Below are 20,754 nucleotides of genomic sequence, written 5' to 3' on the forward strand. Positions count from 1 at the left end.
TTTTATTACAAAGGATAAAACCCAGGAACAGCTAGATGGAAGGGAGGCACAGGGCAAGGCATGGAGAAAGGGTGCGCCTTCTCAGAAGGCACCATATTCCCCAAATCTCCACATGTTCACCAGTCTGGAAGCTCTTGGAACCCGATCCTTTGGGTCTTTATGGAGGCTTCTCATTACACAGGCAGTATTAATTAAATCATTGGCCAATAAAGACGGATTCAACCTCTAGACCCTCATCTCTCCCCAGAGGTTGGGAGTGGGGAGGAATCGGGATGGGATGGGACTGAAAGTTCCAACCCTCTAATCACATGGTTGGTTCTCCTGGCAATCAGCAGCCACCCATCCTTACTTGGGGCCCAAAAGTCATTTCATTAACATAAAGAGAGACAACTTTGTCACTCTCAACAGGAAATTCCACAGGTTTGGGGAGCTGTGAGTCAGGAGTTGTGGATGGAGACCAAAGACATACAAGAAAACATATATTTGGTCAGCTGCATGACCAAATATATATTTTCCTTATAAATCACAATACTGCAGTCACGTTATCTACCGTACTCATCAGCATGTAGGACAGAGCACTGGGCATCAACCCACTGCTGGTGACATTGCCAGACCCAGGGAGGTACAGCACAGTTCCTGGTCAGACCAGAAAGCACAGAGCCTTCAGTCACTAGACATCGCGACTCTACAAAGACACTCAAAAGACGCAGAGGGACGTGGAGAGAGGGAGGAAAATGTGTCTCAGCCAGAGAGGTCAAGACAAAAGCTTCCTCAGCTCTCCTGTGGGCAACGAGCCCAGAGTTCTCCCAGCACACCCCTAGTTTGAGAAAACAGGAAAATGTCTCTAAGTTCAAACTGGCCATTTTCCCAGGCTTAAACCCCAACAGAGAAAATGTTCCAGCTTCCATACATTTGTCCCTAAGTTCCCAAGCTCCTTCACTTCTAAAAAGCCTTCACCTGGTAGCAGTTACTTAGGATTAACAGAGGAGTTTTTTCTTTTCTTTATTTTTCCCTTTTATCGTGGGTCTAAAGAAGACTCCTTCATGCCTCAGGAGCATTTCCATAACAACACCGCCGACCTGTCGGGCGCAGGGCTTGGGAGATCACAAGGTACAGCTGAGTTCCTGGTGGCCGAAGGTGGAGCCCGAGAATGAAGCAGAGGGTTTTCTCTAACCTGGGCTGCACACAGAAGCCTCCGCAGATCTTAGCAGTTGCCCATAACTGCCTTGAGTGGTGAAGCACAGGAAGACGGATTTTGGCAGCCCCTCCTTAGGCTTAAGTGCAGCCTTGCCAGTGTAGACCTCCCTACAAAGAAGAACATTATCCCTGGAAGTGAAGAAAGGCTATGCCCAACGTCCCGGTCGTGTCTAAAGTGGCCAGTGGAAGGGGGATCCTGTGGCCAGATCAAGAAATATGGTCTTTGAAGATCTGGGGAGCCTGGGGGATCTGGGAGGACACCTGGCTAGCTCGGTCGGTAGTGCGTGTGACTCTTGATCTTGGGGTTGTGAGTTTGAGCCCCACTTTGGACACAGAGATTACTTATAAAAAAGAGAAGATCTGGGGGTAGGCACACAAGACATCAACCCCAAAGGTGACATTCCTCCAGCTGGCACTTCTTGAATGTCTACTAGATACTAGGCAGAGTTCAGAAATGGGGCTAGCAGTGAGTGAAACACACTCACTGACACTTGGGCTGTCAGTGGGGAGAGCAGAGGGTTTGAACCTTCCAGATTCCACCTGTCTTCATGCAGAGAAGGATTCCAGGCTCTGCCACTAAATAAAGGGGAGGGTAAAGAGTTCGTTATGAAGATTTAAGACCTAAAAATCCTAAGGTTACACTGACCCATGGGATCTGGTAGGGCCAGAGCCAGACTGTGAGGGTCTATCACTGAGGGTCCATGGCTCTCCCTTCAAAGCCTGTTCCCTTTGGGGTCCTCTAGGTCCGCGACTCAGACACTTTTCCTGGGTCAGGAAGAGTGTAACTCTAATCATTAGAGTTACTATGACTTATCAGAGTTACTAGAGTTACCCTCTAAGAAAGAAAACCAGTGCGTAGGCCATACTCAATATGGACCATCGCAGTTTCAGCTTTGGGAAGGGCCTCATTTCTCGTCTTAGCAGGGATTCAGAATTCAAACCTCCAGCTCAAAACAGGATTCCAGGAGTGCTTGGGTGGCTCAGTGGGTTAAGCGTCCGACTCTTGATAATGGCTCATGTCATGATCTTGTGGTCTTGAGATCGAGCCCCACGTCAGGTTCCACGCAGAGTGTGGAGCCTGCTTGGGATGCTCTCTCCCTCCCCCTCTCTCTCTCTCTCAAAAAAAAAAAAAAAAAAATATATATATATATGTGTGTGTGTGTGTGTGTGTGTGTGTGTGTATACAAATATATATACACACATGTGTATACACATATATATACACACGTGTGTATATGTATATGTATATGTATATGTATATGTATATGTATATGTATACATATATAGACAGAGAAAAAAATAGGATTCCACAGCTCCCTCCCTCCTTTTGTAGCTACAGAGACTGCAAATATAGAGTCATCCAGCCTGTCACCTGCAGCACCGATCCTCACAGCCACTTCGTGGAGTGGCAGCTATTCTCCCCACCTGACAGGTGAGATGATTAAAGCTTAAAGGATGGATTTTTCAACATCGAGAATGAGAAAGAAAACACCGCTGACAAGTTTAAAGTTGAAACTTTAAAGTTTCAAGTGCCTGTTCAGGAAATTCTGTGCATCCCATGTGTTGCTTTCTCCCTAGTGTCTCAAAGAAGAGGGGCTTGGCGACCAGTGAAACCATCTACTGCCCCACACATAAGAGAAGGCATAACCTAGCAGCCTCTCGGAAGACTCAAGCTAGGTGCTCTCGGTCTGTCCTCTGAGCCCGCAGGCGAAGCTGGGACCTTGTCTCCCTTCTTACAGAGGAGAAAACCGAGGCTTACAGAAGACCAGGGCGCAGAGGAGGTGCACTCACAGGGGCTGCAAGAAATGAATTCAGTGGCAGCGGCTCCAGAAAAGAGGTCAGACTCCTGTGACCCCCGTTGGCGCAGGCTCCAGGGCAGACCTGAGGACACAGGAGGGTTAGCGGTCCGCTGCCTCATCCCATGTCCAATTCCAAACTGGGCACCCTCTAGGCCCTACTGTATGTGCCTGCTATGCTCTGCAATCTCCCTGACGATGTCTGAGGCCAGTATTTGATTATTCCTGAGCGAGACGATTTACTAAGCATAAATCACTAAAAATAATGATAGCTACAAGTTACTTGGGAAGTGGGATGAATAGGGCATTTAGAAACAAAAATAATTCTCCTTCTCATCCTTTCCCCCGGTTTCCTGAGGCTGTGCATTGTATTCACTTAGAAAAAAGAAACTTCCAGTTGTTTCTCCATCCTCTTCCGCTTCATACTCAAAGAGGAAAAATCGCATCCTTCAAAACCACATTGTGGATAAGCATTCAATCACATCAAGGGCTCTGGCAACTCAGGACTCTTTGGGGATGGGTGAGGACCACAGTCTGCTCTCAAGGACAGGAGGCAGGGACGGAGCACCCAAAGGAACCACTGAGCCCTCAGCACCTATCCAGCGCTGGTCACTTCTGGCGCTTCAAAGCATCACTTTTGTCACCTGAACAGGTAAATTCCAGAAGGCAAATTATCCGCATTGGGATTTTCCTTGCAGCCCTTCGTAATTTTCATAGGTCCTCGTGGAAAGGTTCTTCTTCTTCTTTTTTTTTTAATGATTATTCATTTTTGAGAGACAGATCGTGGAAGTGGAGGAAGGGTGGGGGTGGGGGTGGGGTGGGGGGAGAGGACCCGAAGTGGGCTGTGTGCACTGACAGCAGAGAGCCTAATGTGGGGCCTGAACTCACAAACCATGAGATCATAACCTGAGCCTAAATCAGATGCCCAACCAACTCAGCCACCCAGGCCCCCCCAGGTTCTTGTACCATAAAATGTCGCCTTTACGTAAACCCTTAAACCTTCCTCACACAAGTGAGCTAATGATGATTAGTTTCCATTTATTATTCTGTGAACTGACTACTGTTACTAGTTTGCTATGTGCTAAGTAAGCTCTTATACCTGTATTTTCTAGTCCCTACAGCCACCTTATAACACAAGTGCTATTATTCAACCCATTTTACAGAATGAGAAAACTAAAATTCGGAGACAGGTTAAAGAACTTGCTCAATGTCACACAGGTATAGCCAAGAAATGGCAGAACCAAGAAGAAGAACCCATCCAACCACACCGAACCATAGTAATGTCTTCAACCATTTTGAGGTTTAAGGTTAAGGAGACATTTTCATGTATCCTGTGAAGAATTAGTCTTCATAAAGACTGTGTTTCGAGCAGAAACTGAACTGTGTGGACACTGAAGGTTGACCAGCTTCACTTTCCTTGAAAAACTAAGATAAAAAATTATTTTATTCTGCCCAAGTCAATGTGCCTGCCAACATTACTGCTTCCAAATAAATTTATGAAGAAAAAAAAAGAGAGCTTTCACATTTGAGAATTTTTTTGTGAAAACTGGCATACCCTTTTTATCTGTGCTGTTAGGTTCAGTGTTTTAATCTCATTCTTTAAAACAACCTGCAATGCCTACTAGGTATTTATCCAAAGGATACAGGAGTGCTGATTCGAAGGGGCACATGTACCCCAATGTTCATAGCAGCACTATCGACAATACCCAAAAAGTATGGAAAAAATGCAATGTCCATTGACTGCTGAATGGATAAAGATGTGGTATATACACACAATGGGCTATTACTCAGCCATCGAAAAGAATGAAATCTTGCCATTTGCAACAATGTGGATGGAACTAGAGTGTATTATGCTAAGCAAAATAAGTCAGTCAGAGAAAGACAGATATCATGATTTCACCCAAGTGTGGGACAAAACAGATGATCATAAGGGAAGGGAAGCAAAAATAATATAAAAACAGAGAGGGAGGCAAACCATAAGAGATTTAAATACAGAGAACAAATTGACGGTTGCTGGCGGGGTGTTGGGTTGGGGGAAGGGCTAAAGGGGCGAGGGGCATTAAGGAGGGCACTTGTGATGAGCACTGGGTATTATACGTAAATGACGAATCACTAAATTCTATTCCTGAAATCATTATTACATTATATGTGAACTAACTGGGATTTAAATTTAAAATGAATAAATAAATACCAAGAACAAAACAAACAAACAAAAAAAGACTGCAACTATAAACTTGGGCCCCAGGTGAGACTGTGATCAAATCAGACCCCTCTGAGCCTGGATTAGTGTCTATAAAATAATCCTATCTGCTATGCAGGACTACTGTAAGGATCAAAATGCCTTAAAAATCATCAGGTGTGCTACCAATAGAAAGTATTAAGAGATTAAAAAATAAACACATTATCAGGGGGAGAAAAAACCCGTAACGCAATTTGCTTCCCCAGAAAAGCAAATTATTTATTGCTAATTACATTTTGTAATTTTTTGCCCCAAACAGCCTCAAGATTTTGCCGACGGGAGCCAACCTACCAATTCATTTGGATTGTTCGGCATAACCTGCAATTCTTATAGGTGATTTCACAGTCGCAGGGATTTCACAGTACAGGTCCCCATATCTATAAACTAAAAAATATGATAGAATTCAAACCCGACCTGATTGAGCTCACCTATTTTTCACTCAACTCTCATACTATGATCTTTAGATCATTTATAAGGTTAAATGGCAAACGTTACTTAGGCCAACCCAACTACTCAGTTGAAATAACTCAGTTTCAAGCTCAGAAGCTTGAAAGTCAGTTAGAAATTGGTCATGTTTTTACCCGCATTCAATACTGTCCTTAGACCCAGGCCACAGCACCCAACTGGAACTGTAGGCCTCAAAGGCCCCGCTCCGGTCCTCTCTCAACCATACTCTTCCTCTCCAAGTAAAGTCTTTGAAGGTCAGGGGACAGCCTGCTCAGGGATCCTCTTACCTTTTAGACCAGGGAGCAAGAACCTCTGGCTTCAGAACTCCCAGACCAACGTCCCCAGTCTGCATCGAGGGCCTTCACAGACCAGTTCCCCGAATCTGGCCTCAAAAGGACACTTGTGTCCCTAGTATGTATACCCTCAGGGGCAAGGAGTGACCAGCTGTTGAAGGGAGTGGTGAGTGGAGGAGAGTTTGCCTATGCCAGCTGGGGAACCCACATATCCAGGGGTGGGATGCAAAAGGGGACAGGTCCCCAACTTTCTGGTTCTGGGTTATTATGAAGGTACATTTATCAGAGTAGGAGATGAGAAAATAATTTGTTGGTTTAAAACTTTTAAAGATTGAGACATATGGTATAGGAGCTTCCACTTCTACTCTTGCTTCAGGTTCCATGAATATTAGGGGCAGGTCGGGTCACATTCAAACACAACAGTGCTACCACTGTAAACAGACTAAGGAGAAGTTCACACAGACCCTCGAAATTTATAAGCCAGCCTGTCAATTCAGGTATTAAAAACCGGTCAGCAGAACTCCTAGTGAAAGAATATAAAAAACTCCCTAAAACTATCTAATCAACCCAGAGGCACACCAAACAGAGCTGTGAAACTAACTCAATTTAACTAGATCAATTTTTTGGGTGGTACAGGGTGAATCAATGATTCAACAAGTTTCTGAAACTCCTTATCTTCATCCGATCACTCAATGCCTGATTTTGCAGAAATTGTCTCAATTTCTAAAACTCCCCGGGTTGTCTTAAAACTATGGTAAATAATTATCAAGAGCAAAAAGACCACTGTTCTGTGTCCCGTGCATGGAAATCTGTACCGTCTTTAGGGACAAGCATTTTGAAGACACAAGAAATAAACTCAATACGGAGAGACCTAAGACCTCAACTTGAATGGTTCTACATAAAAGGTTGTTTTATATAATCACTGTAATGCCTTTTAAATTTTTTTTTAATGTTTTTATTTATTTTTGAGACAGAGAGAGACAGAGCACGAGCAGAGGAGGGGCAGAGAGAGAGGGAGGCGCAGAATCCGAAGCAGGCTCCAGGCTCTGAGCTGTCAGCACAGAGCCCGACACGGGGCTGGAACTCACGGACTGTGAGATCATGACCTGAGCTGAAGTCGGACGCTTAACCGACTGAGCCACCTGGCACCCCCCCCCCTTTTTATTTTGTAAGCCTTTTTAAATGGCCAGGATATATGTTACACGATCCTTACTTCTGGGCTCAGAAAGGAATGAAGACCCCCGCAGTATATAATGATGATGTAACAATTATCGTGAACTGGGCCTGTGCTAGAATTCTGAAGAAAAGGATCCTCCTGCAATGAAAAGTGCCCATCTCATAAACTATAGTTACAAATGTCCTAATGTCTCTCAATTGATCATCCTCAGCTGTCTCCCAAAAGAGATAAATAAGCAATAAAAAAAAAAAAAGTCATCTTAAATGTGACACCCATCTTCCTCCACTGCGAGCAACTGCCTTCCATGCAGATAACAGGCCTGCTCTCCGACCATAGTTGTGCGACTAGAAATTTTAAAGGAGACTCACTTTATCATTTGACCTGCACAGCAAACCACCAAATGGTCATTTGACCCCTGCTTGAATACTTCTCCCTGTTACCTGGAACAGAAGCCTAAGTCCATGTTGGTAGGACAATTAGAAAATAGTATTTGACTGCCTCCATTATAATTAGGGTCTACAGGACAAAACTGCTTCCTCTTGACCCATGAGCATCTTTCACATATTTGAAAACAAGTCTCATATCTCTGAGAGTCTTTTCGAAGCTGGACCAAACACCCCAATCCCTTCGATGATTCTGTGTACCGTGTGATTTTCTATTCTCTTCATCATTCTCTGTACGAGCTCCACAATGTTTACGTTCCCTTTAAAGGCAGCTTTCTTTGTGTCCACCCTTGTAGTCCAGCACATGGAAAGGTGCCTTGCACAGAGTACACAGGAAGGAGGGGCGGAGGGAGGGAAGGGGGGAAAACAGGAAGAAAGCAGAATACCCGACTCCAAGCATCATCGAATATGGTGAGCATCCCCTTCTCTTCGATCAACAGAGCCCAAGACAACATTCACTTCCGCAGAGGCCACTTTTTTGAACTTAACTGTAATCTCACAGTCAACAAAACCCACGTAATACTGCCAAGTCACATGTTTACTGTCCACGCTGGGACTTCTGGGTACCTTCTCTCCTCTAAAATATCCTCTTTCTTAGATGGATTCACTTTCCGGCAAGGGCAGACTTTTTCAGGCCCACACCAAGCATGCTCACCCTCTCCAAGCTTCATGTCATCTCCACCAGGCCGCCGTACAGATGTCAGCTGGGACACAAGATATGGTGGCAACAGCCAGGAAATGATCTCCCATGTTACCACCTGCTCATTAGCCTTAGGTGTTAAACCAACGGCACTTTAGAATCAGAGCCCTTGCATGGAGCACACAGGACAGGTCTATTTTCGACAGAGTAGACATCACTAAAAATCAGATAAACTGCCTTATTTATCCTCTACATCAACTGCAGTTTTCTGCTCTATTAGCTTTGCTATGAAAGAAACTACCTGGTAGGAGCCGTTCTTAGTGAATCCATGCTAGGTCCAAGTGATGACCACAAGAGAAACGCCACACTCTTCAGCCCACAGTGATAGGAGCTAAGTGCCCAACAATGCTCTGTTGAACAGAATTCAAGGTCATATGCTGCAAGCTTGGAAAGCACTTTCTCCCATGGAGGTCCCTTTTTAAGACCTCTTTCAGGTGTGAAGAATGGAAACGTCAAAAGGCACAGTCTTTCCAGATTAATACTTTGAAGAGAGAGACATTTCCTTAGGTACCTGGGCTCTGGTGCATGTGCCTAAAGATAAAATTCCACTACTTTATCACTGGACCTGAGAAGACCTCACAGAAGGCCTGGGCTTCATGATTTTTCTGGACATAACTTAGGCATCTGATTACACACATACACCGCCATATTGTAACCACCCCCCTCGGGCAAGAGTTTGCAAGAAAACTGCCATGTGTCACTCATACCTCCTAACCGAGCCTTTCACCAGCTATGGGCAAAGCCTCACCACCAAATCCTGAGTCAGAAGGCCCCGCATCCATAATGCCGCTTGCCTAGGAGGCAAGAGCTTGTGTCCTGTATACCAACAGACCTGGGCGGGCATTCCACAATCCTGAACAGGCAACGGCTCCTCAGAACACTGGTGTCTCCAGTGTTCAGCACAGTGAGAGTGAACGTAGTCTGCAGGATTGCTGTGAGGGGTCCAGGGGACCCCACTCTGTGAAAGACCTGCCTCCGTGACAGGGACACACAGCAGGCATTCAGAAAGTGGGATCTTTCTCCCTACCCGCCTCCCACCTTCCCTTTGCGGATGTGAGCTGAAGCTCCACCAAGTCCCAGCACAGTGGCATTCAATCAACAAAAGCCATGACGATTATTATCTCTGTGGCCCAGCTTACAAAAAGCCAGAGCTCCCCTTCCTATTTACCGGCGAGCCACGTGAAGTCCTCTTTTGCTCACACACGATCGACTTCAAGCCACAGGTAAGGAGAAGCCCTTCCTCATTATGACTAAAAACAAAGCCTCCCTGACTAATTCACAGGCCTCCTCATAATCCTTCATCCAAGGACCTTCAGAAATACCAAGACCCTCAGGGAAGTGAAATTTCCTCGAATGTGCACAGAGCACCGAGGGTTTCGAGATGACTAATAACAGACACAGGCCGTAAACAGGGAATATGAAAGCTCAGAGAGCCTCCCGGGGAAAGGGCGGGGGGGGGGGGGGGCGCAGAAATCCGCCTCATTCAGGGCCTGGTGGAGAGAATGGCAGCTTTCTGGCAAACCAAAAAACACAGGTGAAAATGCTAGGCCCTCGCAACTCCTGTCTTCACGGAACCCAGAGCCTGCATGGGTCATGTTAGGGAGAAGGCGCCCCCCGGCTTCTGGCTACCATGGTGTTTTTTCTGTCTTGACAATTCACTTCTCCAACGGGCACACCGCCAACTCAAATGAGACTCCGAGCCGTGAAAAGCCCTTCAGGTAAACAGTGTGATAAGCTAAACTGAAAAACTAGACAATGTTTTTGGACTATGAGGTAGTTGCTATGGAGACAGTTGCTAATTAACTGCTTTCAACCAGGAGAACAAAGGGCTCGGGGCAGGCAGGCCTCTGTATCTCTGGGTGAGCAATGCTTCCAGCCTTGCGCAATCGGCACATCGCTCATATCTGGAATACCTGAGACCCGGCTGGGTTTGCTACATGCCTGCAGAAATGACAAAAGTGCATTCTCTCCATCTTGACCTGGATGAACAGCACCTGGCCACCAGTCCCTCTCGGGAAGCAGGCCATGCAGGGAAATGAAGATTCACGGGCACCGACTTGCCCCCTACTACGTCCTACCATGTGCCGGGCACTTTCATAAACAGAATCTTCCTCCCTGTCCAGAGACAAAATTGTACTATTTGGATGGGGGTGCGTGGGGGTGTGTGGGGGGGGACACGGGAACACATGGTTGTTTTAAACGATACATTTTACTGTATACACTTTATCATACAGAAAACAAAACTCATGAATTCAAAAGGGGACTAGGTCGATCTACCCTTCTTTAGGAGTATCCCCCTCATGTGGAAAAGGTGACTAGTTACTTCTCAAAATCAAACAATAAAACCCACAATCATTTCATATTTCTAAGACCCACCCACGGTGGACACTCAACAAGTAATAACAAAAAAACTTAATTGTGATCTGATTTATCACTGATGGATTTTCTTGAACACCAAGCTCTGGCTGCCTCAAATGTGGTCTCATCTCTGGAGGTTAAAATTGGTGCCCTGAGACTGAAATGATCTGTTCTGAAGGGCTGACCTTTGAGCTACATCCCGTTAAAACCAAAGATCTATGTTCCCTTCACGAATATTTAAAGTCAAGCGTGAAATACGAGGGGAGCCGAGTGTAACTGCCTCTTTTTACTCCACAGCAACCCCTGAGGGCCTATTTCAGCCCTCTGCCTAATTTCAGCTTACACTAAATGTACCTACATTAAGTAAATGTCAAACTCAACCAAGCTATTCTGTGATCCGTTCTGCCTCCCCAGAACAGAAATCAAACCGGTTTTTATTGTTGTTGTTGTTGGGTTTTTTTTGCCCATCAGAAGCACGGATCAATAAAGCCTGTGAACCACCCACCTTCATTATCCGAGGCAGAATGTGGATTAAGGCATGTTATGATTCTGAATGAAATACAATAATATGATTCTCAGTTTGACTTTGTGGTGATAATGTACATAAACATCTTCAGGAAAGTCCAGCGATCTGGCATTGCTGAAATCCATTTAAGAGTATGAGCTTTTGGAAGAAAACAGGCCCAGACTCAAATCAAGGCTCCCATTCGACTAGCTATTCAACAGGGGCCATTCTGAGCTTCCGTTTGCAATCTTCAAAATAAGGACATTAAAACCTATCTCAGAAAGTTATTTGGTGGATTCAATGAATTAAAGTGTCTACCACAGTCCCTAGCCTATGGCAGGTATTCAAGATATTGTAGCTATTAATTAAAGGCCTCCATGAAGTTACCCCTTTTCTTAAAAATGGGGTAAAACTACCAGAGGCTCTAGTTTCTACTCCGGCAGCCCCATTCGCTCAGAAAAGGAGAGGATTTAGTGGCTGGGTTGGGACCTTCCTACCCCACCAAGAACCCAGTTCTGTCCACAATGGCCTTTTCACACCAGCCACCAACTAGAACTTGAGAAGCTTTCGCTAAAGCACAAACTACAGGCATTAGGCCTAATCAAATCAAATCATTTCTGGGATAAGCTCAGTCTTCTCTTGTGAAACCAAGGAGTTAAATTCTTGCTTTGAAGCTGGCAGCTTTTCAAAAGGTTCTAGCCCAGGCCCCTCCCTGCCTGGGTTACATTTCATCAGTCACAACCCAAGAGCATCTCACCTCTCCTCACTTCAGCCTCTTTCCTTTGCTCCTTCCAACTGTGCTTCCAGCAAGCTCCATCCATCCATCCATCCATCCATCCATCCATCCATCCATGCATCTATCCACACACTCAACACCTCTGTGCCCGGCACCGTGCTGATACTGAGAAAGATGTAACCTTGACTCCATTAGCAAGGGGTTCTTAGGCCAGTGTGGGATACAGTCAGATGTGCAGGATACTTCTCAATCTATAAGATTAGCCCTGTGCTGGGAGAAGCACATGGTCCTCCGGGGCACAGATGGGGGCAGAGAATGGAGGGTAAGATGCCCCACAGTATTCCCAGAGGAGCAGACCATGCCTCCTGAGGTTCTGCTTCCTTTCTGTACCACCATTCATTTCTATCCCACTCTCTACTGTGTCCATCTATAAGCTGAGCACATCTATACGCTGAGCACCCAAGGAGGGATACTATAGGGAAATGAAGGTGGGGTTGGACGGGCAGGCAGAGGAGGGAAGCTGACTTTACTCAACATTAGGGCATACTCCCTCATTGACACCCAGCTCTACAGCATGGCTCAGGGCCTCCCAGCACTTCTTCAGGCCCCGGGCCTATCTCCAGCACAACAGGAACATAGCTGTGTTTCCTGGCAGTCTCCCGCTCTCCAAGAGAGAGACCTTATCTAATTTATATATCCATCTGGAGCACCTACCATGGTGCAGGGCACATAGCTGCTCCCACACCGCCCTGAACTGAGCTCAGTTGAGGGCATGCAGGTGATTGATGCAAGATCACATAGCTGGGTGGGAGAACTGGATTGGAACCTAGAACTCTGACTCATTCATTCTGGACAGGGGTGACAGTAGTATTTTTGCAGAAGACTATTTAGCTCTGGAAGTACAGGAAGTAGTTATCTTCAGATTTGGGTATTTGCATACATCTGGGCTCTCCAGCTTCCAATCTCTCCTTAAAAGCCTCTCACCCAATTCTGTAGACCAGTGCAGGTGACACAGAGAACTCCCTTATTAGAAACTGTATTTAATTATTAGCATTAGGTGCGCATTCCCCTGGGGTGCCTGAGTCCAAAGACAGCAAGATAAACCCTGTAAAGCGTTCAATCTTTAGTTACCAAAGAAAAACAACAAAAAATGAATGAATGAATGAATGAATGAATGCCTGGTGGGATCTGACAATCTTGCCTCTTTCAAAAAAATTGCATTCTCAAACCCCTACTTTCACCATCTACGATACAAGTTTGGGATATGAGCAAAAAGACATCATTTTTGAGCCAGGTCAGAAGAACAAAGAATGGGAAGAAAGACAAATAGGACAGGACTTCCCAAGTCATGAACAGAAGTTGGTGCCGGAAAAGCAAAGGATTAGGAGGACTTGGGTTCAAATTCCAACGTACTAATCGTGTTGAAGTCACAGCCCAGTCTCTTAGCCTCTCTAAGCCACTTACCTCACTTGTTAAGTGGAAATTAATAATAACTCTACTCACCACGGCTGTTGGAGTAAGGGAGATAACATGTGAAAAAGCCCTTATAAACTGTAAAGCGCTGTAGGAAATTTTTTTCAGTACGTGTTGAAATGCAGACACACATTCTCACACACACACACACACACACACACACACACACACACACACAGCTGTTGCCAACCTTAAGAGAGAAATACAGTATAGCCATAACCATAAAAAGGAATGAGAATGATTTATAGGAATTAAAGTTATAGAATCGGACATCTGATTGGGGGAAAAAAAAAGACATTCAGTCACCTTGATAATTATTGGAAAAACAGTCATCATTAAGTGTCTTTTTAAAAATAACTGCCCTGGGGCGCCTGCGTGGCTCAGTAGGTTAAGCGTCCGACTTCGCCTCAGGTCATGATCTCGCAGTCCGTGAGTTTGAGCCCCGCATCGGGTTCTGTGCTGACAGCTCGGAGCCTGGAGCCTGTTTCAGATTCTGTGTCTCCCTCTCTCCGACCCTCCCCCATTCATGCTTTGTCTCTCTCTGTCTCAAAAATAAATAAACGTTAAAAAAAAATAAAAATAACTGTCCTGAGCTGAGTGTGTGATCGTTCACAACCCCCTCAAACAGCTCTGTGCCCCGATTCCTTATCTGTGAAATGAGGGTAACAATGTTGTGAAATTTAAATGCATTAATATCCATAAGGCATGTAGACTAGACCAATGCCTGGCACATTTCTTTTTTTTTTGTAATTTTTTAAAAGATTTTATTTTTAAGTAATCTCTACACCCAACGTAGGGTTCGAACCCACAACCCTGAGATCAAGCATCACATGCTCTACCGACTGCACCAGACATTGCGAACTTGAGAGCCAAGGTAGGCAGGTAGGTAAGCCAAGAAAAAAAAGGCCAGATCAGTCCGTATTCTTCATTTTCCCACCACACCTATTTAGACAGATTCCAACTCCCTCACAGATGAGGGGAGCCTAATGTGACACCTCAAACTTCCCCTGAATGAGTTATTAACAGATAGAGACCAAGTGTTCAAATCTTTCTACTTCAATACAGGACTGGCAAGCAGAATGCCAGATTTTTGTTTTGTTTTGTTTTTCAGGTGGGGAGGTAGGGAGAGGGGGAGAAAAAGGACCAAACAGTCCCCACACTGAGCCTAGATCAACACCGCCCCTGCTGCCCTTGTCGGTGGGACAGTGGGACAGCATGGCCTGGAGACATCCGCCGTAAATCACCACCTCCACAGAAGTTCACGTTCCTTTTATGGCAACAGAGCAGTCAAGGTTTTATAACATTTGTACCAAAGGAGAAACAAGTGTTGATCTGGTGCCAAACTCCACTGTAAATACAAAGTGGTTTTTTTGTTTTTTTTTAATTGGTAATTACAGATGAGAACTTTACACTTTTGGCATATGCATCGTAGTCATGCTTGGTTTACATATTTGAATAAATATACCCGCCACAGGTTCCAATTTTCTCCCTGCGTTCATGTGACCATAGGCACCGAGTTCCTACTCTGTGCAGAGGAGTCCCCTGGGGAGTGTGTTGGGAGGAGGCGGGGCAGGAGGCGCGCAGGCAGACAGCCAACCCCACACATCCCCCTGAAGGCCACCGCAGAACACCAAGCAAGCCCTGCCCTTAGGGAGCTTCCAGTCTAACTGAGGAAACAGAACACCAGCATACTACAAGTTAGAAGTCAATATAAGTGAATTCAAGACAGTTTACGAAAAGGTGTTAGAGAAGATGAGTACTCTGCAGGTCAGAAGGGAAGCCGGAGGGGTAGCCTAGGTGGCTCCATCGGTTGGGCAGCTGACTTTGGCTCAGATCACAATCTCACAGCTTGTGAGTTCGAGCCCCACGTCGGGCTCTGTGCTGACAGCTTAGAGCCTGGAGCCTGCTTCAGATTCTGTGTCTCCCTCTCTCTGCTCCTTCCCTGCTCATGCTCTTTCTCTCCCTCAAAAGTAAACATTGAAAAAAAGAGAGAAGGGAAGATGGAGAAATCAAGGGAGGATAGAGTGGTCAGGAAAGGCACAGTGGAAACGGAACTGGAACCAGGAGTCTTCAAAGACAGGAAAAGCACGGATAGGCAAGGGGAGACAGACAGTCTAGAGGACGGGATGCATCGCCTCCAATCAGCAGCCAGCAGACTTCCACGGGGCTTCACATATGCCAATCACAGAGTGTAGGTGCGGAAGTCAAGTGTGGGGAACCAAAAAATACTGTGGTGAGGGCTGAGGCCACCAAGATGACTGTGGAAGATAAAAGTGGGAATAAAGGTAGAGTTTACATTTTATGCAAAAAAATTTAAGGCACACAAACACACACACACACGGCGGGGGAGGGAGAAGGAAGAGGAGGAAAAGAATTGCAATTTCTATGGCAGTAATAGAAATAGACCATTAGGACTGAGTGGAAGGAATGGTAAGGAACATGGACAAGTGAAAGATGTCCCAGAGGGGAATGAAAGAGTCAGGGACTGAACGAATATCTCACAGGTGAATCAAATGGTAGGGCTAACTAGGAGGTTTCGAACATAAGGGGCTTGGAAAAACAGGAGATTGCACACGATGACACAAAAAAGAAAACAAGGAAGAGAAGTCGGTGGGTTCCATTTGGAGCCTGTGGAGCATTTTGCGGACAAAAGGACATCCATCTGGAAGGGAAACAGCAGTCCTTTGCATAAAGATAGTAGTAAAGTTGGCCAAGTGGAGGAAATTTCCAGAAAGAGGAGAATAAAACCCTGAAGATAACCAGTGAGTGGAGTCGAGCAGAAAAAGGCCAGTAAAAGATGACCGAGAAAGCACCCGAGACATCAGGACTACACTATGGAATTCACAAGAGAGGCGGTCAGGATGAGGGGACGGGTATCCCGGAAATCAAGAAGGCCAAGGAATGAGGGAAGGACACCAGTCCTGCCCACAAAGAGGTTCCCACCATCTCTGAGGACCCCGGCCGGACGACTGCATACACATGCCACAGCCAAACCTCAAACTGAACTGGGCTCTCTCCCTACACTCCGGGGATCAGCTGGGGGAAGAAGGACGGATGGGCACTGAGTTTAAGGAGAAAACAGGAGCCAGAGGCTGCGAACATGGTCACCTTCCTTCTCCAGGCCAACGGTGGTGAAGGATTAGAGCTTAAAATGTCACCACTAGAATACCAGTCTCTCCCCCTCACCGCAGCACTAGGTGGTAAGAATTACACTGTAGTCTCAAAACTTCCAAGAAGTCATTCATGTTGGTTGATAGATCAAGACTTACTAAACATCTTAAGCCCTCTACCTCTGTGTCTTTTCCTGGTACCCCAACGTAATACAAGAACTTCTCTCTAAAGGACAAAACTCAGGAAGACAAAACCATGCTGTTTGTGTAGGTCTCTTTTCAATTTAATTCAACAAATGCTGATTGCCTGCTACGTGCTATATCTCCATGCCCCCCTTTCAGGCTCCTGGTCTCAGTAAGTAGGTTGCTACCCTTCACTTGGCATTTGTAAGAGGTAAGATCAGGAAAGAAAAGCAGGGTGGTTTTTCTTTGCTCCAATATTCTGTCTTTGCTGAAATACATCCCCTCCCTGCCAAGTCTCTGTGTTATTAGGGAAATAAAAGGACCACCCTATACAGATAGGATTCTCAACTTAAGTATCGCAGGTTCTTGACATCTTCCAGAAATGAGCACCTCCAGGCCCCAGAGGTTCTCAACTCGACAGTGAATGAGAACTGCCTAGGCAGGTTTTTGGGAAAACAAAAAGCAAACAAAAACAAAACAAAAAAACAAACAAAAAACAATGCCCACTGCCTCATCAGAGAACGCATTCACACCGCCTGGGGTGAGGCTGCTGTCATTGTTTTTGTTTGTGTGCTTGTTTGAAAGCTTCTCAAATAATTCTAATATGCAGTCCGTGTGGAAACGGAGTGAACTAGCCCCCGGTCGCGTGCTTCCCCCAGCTGAGTGTGCACACAGATCCTGGGACCTTGTTAACTGTAGGTTCCGATTCCACAGGTCTGCGGCAGGGCCTGAGAATACGCATTTCCCACCAGCTCCGGGATGATGTGAGGTCGCTGGTCCAGGGGGCACAGGCGGGGGAGCAGCAGAGGAGGGGCCAAGGCCTCTGTGCTTTTCATTAGCTCTCCAAGTGATTCTGATGCACCAAAGTTTAGTGGAAAGAGAAGGAATTTGCTTCGGGGTCAAACTGACCTGGGTTACAATCCTGACCCCAACACTTTGTAATAGTGACTCTGGCCAAATTACTGCTCCTCTTGTGACTTGCATCCTTGTACACAACATGAGCATTATGGATTCGAACCGTGTCCCCGAGAAAGTTAGGTTGAAGTCCAAACGCTCGGCACCTCCGAATTTGGCCATATTTGGAAAGAGGATGGAAGCAGATGTGATTCATTAGCTGAGGTCATACCGGAGTAGAGGGAGCCCTTAACACAACGTGACCGTCATTAAAAGAAGGTAGAGTAAAGACAAACTAGGAGCAAACACCACGTGACAAGGGAGGTGGAGACGGAAATGATGCAGCTGCAAGACAAAAGAAGCCAGGGACTTACAGCGACACCAGAAGCTCAGAGGAAGGAGGGGACAGATTCTCTCGCAGAGTCTCAAGAGAGCGTGGCCATACAGACACCTTGACTTTATGCGGTCTGGCCTCCAAGCTGTGAGACAACAAATGTCTGTGGGTTGAAGCCGCCTTGCTCACAGTCCTTTGTTATGCAGGCTTGGCCAACTGACCCCATGCAGCACTGCCATCCACCTGACAGGGCTGCTAGGAGACTGGACCTGGCCACAGCAGAAAGTGCCTGCACCGAGGACCAGATTTCCTTTCCTCACGAGAAGTGCTAGGGAAAAGCACCGGGCGCTGGGCATCCCCCTTTCCAGGAAAAGTAACTGCCTGGAGACGCCTTCCAGCGCCTGGCCTCTCCCAGGGCTTTCACAGCCTGCCGTCCCGGCAGCGGGGCCCATTATGTGTCTGCACACCCGCTCGGGCACCCCCAGTGGGTTGTAGGAGCAGCCCTGCTCTGTCATGAGTGGGAACAATTACAGGCCTGGCTGGGTCCTGGCGGCCCATTCTGGCCCAGTGGGTTCTGACAGGCAGCCGCTGGGCCACGCAGCGGGGAAACTCAATGTCAGAGGGCCCTCCTGGAGGGGAACAATCAGCGCTGGGGCAGTATCCGCCCTGGCCCTAACCCAGAGAGGGCCTGTCACATGTCCTAAAGGGAGGATTGATTCTAAGCCCCAAATTTTGCAGGACACTCCCAACTCAGTGTACCTTGACTACCTATGAGAGGTGGCTTTTGTACTTTTACATATAGATGTAAAAGTAATAAACAAAGAATGTTTAAAAGTCAATTCCAACTCTGCAGAGAGCAGTTGGCTCTGATATATAAGCCACCACACCCTCAGCCCCATTCGGCCCCATTCACAGATAATCACAAAGGGACCACCATATGCATGAGGATACGGAGATGCATATGGCACAGATCAGGCCTAGAGAAGCTCATGGTCTGGCGGGAGGAGAAAAAATAATTGACAAGCATTTACTGGACGCTTAGAACATGCCGAGTGGATCGTACGTATTGTTCGTTTTACCAACACAGCAAACCCAGGATATTGAGACGAAGCAACATTGCATGATCTATGCAGGGTCACACAGCTGATAAGTAGAAGAGGCACGATTTGAGCTACTGGTTCCAGGTCCTTCCCATCATCCCACAGCTGTTTCCCATCGGATTTGGACAGAATAAACAAAACATAAGATGGGGTGGGATAGACCAAAGGTCATGGCCACTTCACTCCAAGAGCCCCAACAACGAAATGTCCGCTTCCGTCATCCTATACGGTCATCCCAAACCAATTCTTCAAAGTGGTGCAGTGCACATACACCTGGGATACCCTCAAGGCACAGCCTGTGTCCTGATTTTCCCAGTGAGCAAGGCTTCTGAACAGTTGCGGGGAACTCGCAATGAGAAATGAGGCCCCAGATGTTAGGGGCTCAGCAAGATTTCCATCTACCCCACTGCAACACAACCGCTGGGCTTGAATAAAGAAGTCATCTGAGTTCTCTTTGCATTCATATTCCACACCTGCATGCCTTTTCCCCACAAAGTCTTACCTCACCATGTCAGTGGGTGCCTAAAAATGCTTAAAAAAAAAATGTAATGCACAATCGCTATATCTGCAATACTCATGAGAAGGGTCAACATCCTGCAAATTAATAAGGAAATAATACTGTAACAGAAGAATTGGGGGAAATGTTAAATCGATGATTTATGAAAGAAATGGGAATACACTGTAAACATATACAATTATTTAAGCTCACCTGTAACCACAGAAGTACAAACTGAATTAACAATAAGGTGTTTTCTACCTATCAGAAGAGCAAAGACATTTAAAAAATTAAATACCTGACATTGAGCATGGACTGGGGGGAATGAGCGTTCCATTTCGTTTTTAGTGAGGCGGACACAGGGAATTTGGCAATATTATCATATAGCTCTTAAAGAAAACAATCTACCCTTTATCTATCCCCTTCCACTTCTTGGAACTGGTCCTAAAGAAAGAATCGCATATATTACTCAAGAGCATTCACTTCAGTTACTTGCGGAAGGGAAAAACTACTCTCGCTGCTTTAAAAACACAAAACAAAAACAGGCAAATGCCTGAATAAAAGTATTTTACGTGCACAGATACATGCATATATTCGAGGTCATTTTTTAAATAGCTTTCTAGATTTTTCAATGATGTGCAAAAATCTAAACGTATATCGGCACAGAAAGAAAAACAGGACAAATACAGATGATAGGAGTTTGATTTCTTTTATGCTTTTCAATTATTTCTAATGTCAAAATAAGAAAAACAAAAAATGAGTGTGTACCTTAAATCTAAACATTTCCAATTATAACTTCCACCATTTAAATTTTTTTTTTAATGTTTATTTAGTTCTGAGACAGAGAGACAGAGCATGAGTGGGGGAGGGGCAGAGAGAGAGGGAGACACAGAATCCGAAGAAGGCTCCAGGGTCTGAGCTGTCGGCACAGAGCCCGACGTGGGGCTCGAACTCACGGACCGTGAGATCATGACCTGAGCCGAAGTCGGTCGCTCAACCAACTGAGCCACCCAGGCGCCCCATATAACTTCCACTGTTTAAGATGCAGGGCACTAACACTTAAACATTTATCATGTTCCTGGCATGATCCTTGACTTTATGCTAAACATCTCATTTAATGTTCACAGCAACCATATGCATGCAGCACTACAGCTATTTTAAATATAGAGAGATCGAGAGCCTTGTCTGGAGTTGCTCAGCTAACAGCTAGGCTGTACATATCCGGGCCTGACGTTCTAAAGCCAGGACACTGTTTAATACAGCAATTCAGGGC

At 45.9% G+C, this 20,754-nt stretch overlaps 1 protein-coding gene and 1 long non-coding RNA gene across 4 annotated transcripts in view; one reads left to right on the forward strand and one right to left on the reverse strand.

Annotated features, from left to right (window-relative positions):
* The window catches only part of TEAD1 (TEA domain transcription factor 1), a 264,897-nt gene that overhangs the window by 129,420 nt on the left and 114,723 nt on the right, over positions 1-20,754 (reverse strand). The window lies entirely within an intron of this gene.
* Positions 9,168-20,754, forward strand: part of LOC125935992 (uncharacterized) — a 38,436-nt gene continuing 26,849 nt past the window's right edge. Inside the window, exon 1 of one of the 2 annotated variants that reach the window (XR_007461905.1) lies at positions 9,168-9,515. This is a non-coding gene — a long non-coding RNA (uncharacterized LOC125935992). The remainder of the gene's footprint in view (positions 9,516-20,754) is intronic. The other variant, XR_007461906.1, reaches the window with a different exon arrangement.

This window comes from Panthera uncia, chromosome D1, assembly GCF_023721935.1.
Source record: "Panthera uncia isolate 11264 chromosome D1, Puncia_PCG_1.0, whole genome shotgun sequence".
Classification (NCBI taxonomy): domain Eukaryota; kingdom Metazoa; phylum Chordata; class Mammalia; order Carnivora; family Felidae; genus Panthera; species Panthera uncia.